We start from the raw sequence: 6,535 nt of genomic DNA, 5'->3' as shown, positions 1-6,535 counted from the left end.
GAGGGCCGAGGTGGGGGCCGAGCAGCCCCCCCCAACCCTGGCCCAGGCTAGTGGGCGCGTCCCGGCCAGAAATAGCCAGATTCCTCCCGCTTCCTCCGCCGCCGCCACCCACAGGCCGCGGGCCCTGTCATTACCGCGGGCGGCCCGGCCCCACGCCCTACTTGTAGGCGCCTCGCCAGGGTTGGGGTGATGCTCGAAAGAATCGCGTCATTCTGGGGAAAGGACCGCGTAGCCTCCGACGCCCAGCCGGGCTGCTGCGAAAGGGAGCCTGGGCGGCCGGGCGGCCAGCAGAGGTTCCCCAGAGCTGTACTTTCCCTTATGCAAAATGGGTGCACGGGCACGGGTTAGGAGATCCTCGGAGAGGTATGCCTGAACCTCGTCCGAAGGAGGGTACCCTCTTCTCTCGATGGGAAGTTTCTAACCCCAAGAGTGCCTTTGGTGAGGGTTGGGACTCAGGCAGGGAAAGTTTACAGCCATTAGATGCAAGGAGCTCACCTTTGAGCCTCTCACACCCCAACCCCCTGGCGATCTGTGCAGTAGAGTGGAGGGACGGGACCTAGGGTGGGGTTACATCTCCAGGGTCCTTTCTTTGGGTAGCTTCCCAAGGGGCTGTCTGAACAAGAGGCCCTTATGGTCCCTTGTATCCCCTCAAGTCTTGCAACCCAGACACCCTCTTTATAGGGTACCCAGATACACCCCCCCCCCCCCCCACAGAAAGTCCAGGAATCCTGCTGCCTACCACCCTTTGGGAGAGCCTCCAGAAGGCCTCCCAGGATGAAGGGTGCCAGGCCCACCAGTGAATCATCCAGGCTTCCTGGGCTGGTAAAGCCGATGTGAGAGTCTGGCAGAAGCCCGTTGGACCCCTCTTGGAGGAGGATGAGGCCTGGCTCACCTCAATCCTTCCTCTTCCCAGCCAACCGGGACTAGGTGGCCTTGAATACCTCAGGGAGGGGTGTAAACCAGAGGGCAGATCTTACTGTTCTGACGGCTGAGACTGGGTCGGAACTTCCAGACTTTGGAGAGCCCCCTCCCTGCCTGTGCCTCCTGCACATAGAGAAGGTCTAGTCCTTTATCTGGCACTGAGTTCAGTGGTCCTGTCCTTCAGTAGGAGCGCCACCCGCCCCTGCCCCTGGCAGGGTTGTCAGAGCCCTCCTTGGTTTCCCTTCCAGTCTGGGATGAGCAAGTCCACACCGGCAGGCCTCACTTTGGAGCCCCCGCCTGGGGGCAGGGTGGATGAGGGGGTCCTTTCTCTGCCCTCACATCTGTCTCTCCCTCTCAATTCTAGGCTAGAACGCATGTCCCCAGGCCTGCCCTTTGGGGAACACTGACTTTCCCAGGGGGGCCTACATTACCCTCTACTCAGCAAGTCAGGCCTCCTCAAGCCCTGTTCCTCTTTCCAGGCAGAGACCTGCTGAAATTCTGACACCAGCAGTTGCCTTGGCTTCATCTCAAGCATCATTCCTATTTATTCACGTCACCTCCCAGCTCTGAGCCCCAGACTCCAAACTAAAGCGTTATTTAGGACTTTCACCCGGGTGCCTGGGGTGGGGGTGGGGGGGGCGCTGCAACCAGGCTCTTCCTTTACGTACCCCAGACCCACCCCACTCAGGCCCTCGTCCGGCATCTGGCCCAAGCAGAGGAGCTGAAGCCTCCTTCCTGGCCTGAGATTATTAGGCATGGCTGACTCAGAGTTGGCACAGGCAACCAGGTTCTGCCAGAAAAGAGGGCTGGGCGACGCCCTGCTCAGAGCAACCAGGCTGCCGCCCTGACCTGTGGGTCAGTCTACACTCCGGGGTACTGTCCTCACCTCCCCTGTCAGCCCCTCCCTCTCTCACAGGCTGGGAGGCACTCTGCCTGCCTGTGCGGGGAGTATAGCTATTCGTCTTTGGAGGGGAGGGAGCCTGGAGGGCCTAGCATGAGGCTTTGTGCCCAACCACAAACCTCTGCCCTAAACAAGCAGGGCCCTCTGTGGGCCCAGCCCTGGCCTGGCGCCTGAATTACCCTCCCCGAAACCCAGCTCTCAGTTACCTCTGCAAGATGCCCTGAGATCCTGGTGACTCACAGGACTTCTGGCAAGCTCAGTTAGTGTGCAGAGAGGGGCCGTGCATGGCCAACCATGTTGTCCTGTGGTGGAGTTTCAGGCATCTTGCCACCTCAGTGGACTATCCTGTCTTCAGTGTGTATGTGGGGGGGGAGGGGTGCAGGAGAAGGGGGCTTCTGGGATGACTGCAGACAGGGGACACCTAGTGAGACCTAGTATTAGGGCCGTGCCTACCTCCAGTCACTTCCCAGGCCACTCCACCACTATTCATTCTAGAGGCCTGGGGAGGGAAAGGATCAAACCTGAATGTCAACTTTCGGGACTGTCGGGCTCCTCTGTGTTTCAGGACTGGCCCCTCCCACCCCATCCCCCAGAAATGCAAACCTAGGCAACTCTGAGTAGGTGCGGTGGTTTATTCCGCCCTTCCTGGTCTTAGAAGCCCCTGCCCCAGGGCACGGGGATGAGGGGCTCTTTAAATCAGCTGCGTGGCTTCCTGTTGTGACACTTTGAGCAATCCCTTCATTTCTGTGAGCTCCACAGTCAGGAGCTGCAGTTTCCCTTGGAGTCCACTGAAATGACAGATGTCCCCTACCTGGTACAAGTAAGTGCCTGCTGGACAGACATAGACTGGAATCCTCTCTCCCCGCAGCTGTCCCCTACCTGGCCCCCTCTACTGAGCCTGGTGGTCACAGAGCCCAGCCTCAGGCTCTTGGTCTAAGGGCGTGCCCTGATGCTTGCGAGGCCTGGAAAACCCCATCTGAGCCCCACTCCAGAGGGTCCCGGACCCAAATCCGGACGCACTGGGAGGAAAGGTGAAGGCGGCCTCTCCCAAGGAAGCAGCTATGGCAAGTGCGGGTGCTCAGATCATGCCAGGAAGACAGTACTGACTGTGCAGGGATCCAGGATGCTGGGATGGACCACAGGGTGTCAGGGCCCATTGGTCATCCCAGGATAACATGGGACGACCTGGGTTACTTTTCCATAATTATATTTGTGAGATTTTCATTGTGTATTTGTTTGTGAAGATAACTGTGATGTTTCTTTCACTGTGGACCAGGTCCCAATGCTTGCCCCAACCCTATACCACCCCACAGGTGTGGGGAAATACTCAGGAGACTGGCCCTCAGACCCCCCTGTGAGGGAGGAGCACACTTATGTCCGTGAACTGGAGAGGACCCTGCTCTGCTATTTCATTTGTTCAAAAACATTTATTGGGCACCTACTCTGTACCAGGCACAGTTCTAGAGGCTTGGGAATCGTCACTGAACAAAATATACTCCAAACCCCTGTCCTCGTGGAGCTTAACTTCTAGTAGGACAAAAAGAGACGCTATAATAAACATAAGAAGTGAGTTGTATATTACAAGGTGTGTAAGGTGAGGGAATTCTGGAAGGGAGAGGGTTCGATTTTAAATGGGCTGGATCTTACAAGGGAAGTGACATTTGAGCAAAGACATGTAGGAGAGCCTTTCGGGGATATCTGGGAAAGAGGATTCTGGGCAGAGGGGACAGGAAGTGTCAAGGCTGAGGCAGGTGTGTGGCTGGTGTGTTGGGGGACCGGCAAGGAATCCAGTGTGACTGGGGCAGAGGGAAAGAGATAATGAGAGGAGGCGAGAGGTAATGGGGACCAGGTTCTGCTGGGCCTTCTAAGGGCTTCCACTTTTATACTGGGAGAAATGGAGAGCACTTGGAAGGTTTCAGAGGGACATGATCCCACCCGTGTTTTCAAAGAATCACTCTGGCTGCAGGGAGGAGTATCATGGAGGCACAAGGGGTGAAGCAGGGAGCCGGGTGAGGAGGCTCTCGCAGTAATTCAGGTGATGGAGATGGTGGTCCAGACCTTGGCGGTAGGAGTGGGGGTCATGAGAAGCAGTAGGACTCTGGATACAGTCTGATGGGAGAGCCAGCAAGAATTACCAGTGGGGCCAGTATGATCAAGAGAGGAGTCAAGGATGACTCCAAGCTTCTGGCTGGGCCAGGGAAGGAGGCAGCTCCCAAAACCCGAAATGGAGAAGACTGAGGAGGAGGAGGGGCTCTACTCTGGACATACTAAGTTTGAGATACCTTCAGATGGCCAAGGCGACATATCAAGGACATGATGGATGTACAAATCTGGAGTTTTGGAGGCGGGTGCAGGCTGGGAATAAAATCTGGAATGTGGTTGAAAACATGTTGAAAACGTCCATCAGCTCTCACCAGCATCTCACCAGCATCTCATAATGCTGGTGGAGATCTGCTCTGGGATAATCTTTCTGGAGGCCAGTTTGGCAGCTTCTCAAATATTAACAAGGACACACCCTTTGGCTACGCAATTCTAGTTCCGTGATATTATATTATTATCTAACTCTGTGATATTATCTGTATATTACATACAAAAACATTGTACAAGGTGAAGGGCGCCTGGGTGGCTCAGTCGGTTGAGCATCTGACTCTTGATTTCGGCTCAGGTCGTGATCTCACGGTTCATGAGATCGAGCCCTCCATCGGGCTCTGTGCTGACAGTGCGGAGCCTCCTTGGGACTTTCTCCCTCCCCATCTCTCTGTTCCTCCCCCACTTGTGCTCGCGTGCATGCGTACACTCTCTCTCTCTCTCAAAATAAATAAATACACTTCAAAAACAAAACAAAACAAAAACATTGTACAAGGTGAAGTTCATTAGGGGGCACCCGATTGAATAATTTAAGATATTTTCATACAAAGCCATACAGAGAAAGACAGATACCATATGTTTTCACTCTCATGCGGATCCTGAGAAACTTAACAGAAACCCATGGGGGAGGGGAAGGAAAAAAAAAAAAAAGAGGTTAGAGTGGGAGAGAGCCAAAGCATAAGAGACTCTTAAAAACTGAGAACAAACTGAGGGTGGATGGGGGGTGGGAGGGAGGGGAGGGTGGGTGATGGGTATTGAGGAGGGCACCTGTTGGGATGAGCACTGGGTGTTGTATGGAAACCAATGTGACAATAAATTTCATACATTGAAAAAAAAAGATATTTTCATACAGTGAGTGGGCCTGCATTTGTTTAAAAGAAACAAAAGTTCTGGTCAGCAGAACAGATTGTGAAAAAGTGAAGAAGGCAGCTCAAGCGATTCTCTTTGTGCTAAGAGGTCTGCCTAGGGGAGGAGGCCGGAGAGTGGTGCCAGCGAGAGCCCCGGCCCCTTGTTTCTTCTGGGGCCGGGTCTGAACCATTTCCTTAATTGGTTCAGTCAGGGGGCAAACAGAAGTCGAATGCTGGAGGCAGAATCAGGGATGAATTCAGCTTCTCAGGCAGAGGGAGACCAGTCCCAGAGGGAGACAGGAGTGGATATGGGGGAAACACAGAGGAGGGGGAAGCAAGGCAGGAGTGGAAGAGGCAGTGGCCTATATTGCTGAAAGGTAGAAGATAACGACGGAGGCGTGGCCGCGGAGGCGGCCACCGGAGGAGCCCGAAGGTTGCCGGAGACCTCAGCCTGGACAGAGCAGAGGGGCTGAAGCCAGAGGGCGGGAGGGGTCACAGAAAAAGGGGAGAACGCTCCCAGGCTGGGGCAGAGGCCCTGTGAGCTTCTCTGAGGCTGTCTGGAGGCAGCACCAAGAGGCCAAAAGTGATGGCAAGAATCCACTGTCCTGTCTTTCCCCAAGACAGGGAAGGGGACCAGGGAGCTTCCACAGGAACTGCTTCTAACCAACAAGACCGTGGGGTTTGGGCTGGCCCGCTCCTAACACCAGAGCAGTGGAGGCCCCCCAGACTGTTCTGCTTCTCTTCCCACCCACAGAGCCTTCCTGCACCACCAGGGGCCTTGCGTGTGCGTGGATACCTGGGCAAACCAGCACTTGCCCAAGCTCGGTCCACTTCCACTTCCCACCAAACCTGCTCCTCAGGGCACACACCAGTCAGCAACGGGAGGAAGGCTTTGAAAAAGAAGCCTGCAGTGGCGCCTGGGTGGCTCAGTTGGTTACGTGTCCAACTCTTGATCTCAGCTCAGGTCTTGGTCTCAGGGTGGTGAGTTCAAGCCCTGCCACTGGGCTCTGCACTGGGCGTGAAGTCTACTTAAAAAAAAAAAATTGTGTGTGTGTGTATGGATACATACATATATATATATATATATATATATATATATATATATATATATATCCTGCACTGGAGGCCCTGTCAATGGGCTTAGGATGTTTCAGCACATAATTCTGGGGCCCCAGGTACCTGGAGGGTGGGCATGGGACAGGTCTCTTTGGTCCCTCACGCTGCGGAGAAAGATGCTGGGGGAGATTCACAGCAGGGTCTTCTCTGAGGACGGGAAAGGTACTGAACAGGGCAGATAAGGGAGCCAGGCCCACCCAAGAGAAGCAGAAGTGGCCCAGGTCCGTGGGCAAGCATCCTGGGGCTCACCTCAGGGAGCGGGTTTCAGCTGTGAAGGCCCACAGGCTCACCCCAGGAGGAAAAAGCAGCGAATTGTATCAGCTGTGAGCAGAAGCCATCGTGTGCTAATGATGGCAGTCTGCGTGATCTCAAGTGGCTGTCC

The sequence above is a fragment of the Acinonyx jubatus genome, chromosome C2, assembly GCF_027475565.1.
Source record: "Acinonyx jubatus isolate Ajub_Pintada_27869175 chromosome C2, VMU_Ajub_asm_v1.0, whole genome shotgun sequence".
NCBI lineage: Eukaryota > Metazoa > Chordata > Mammalia > Carnivora > Felidae > Acinonyx > Acinonyx jubatus.
This window is presented reverse-complemented; position numbering follows the sequence as displayed.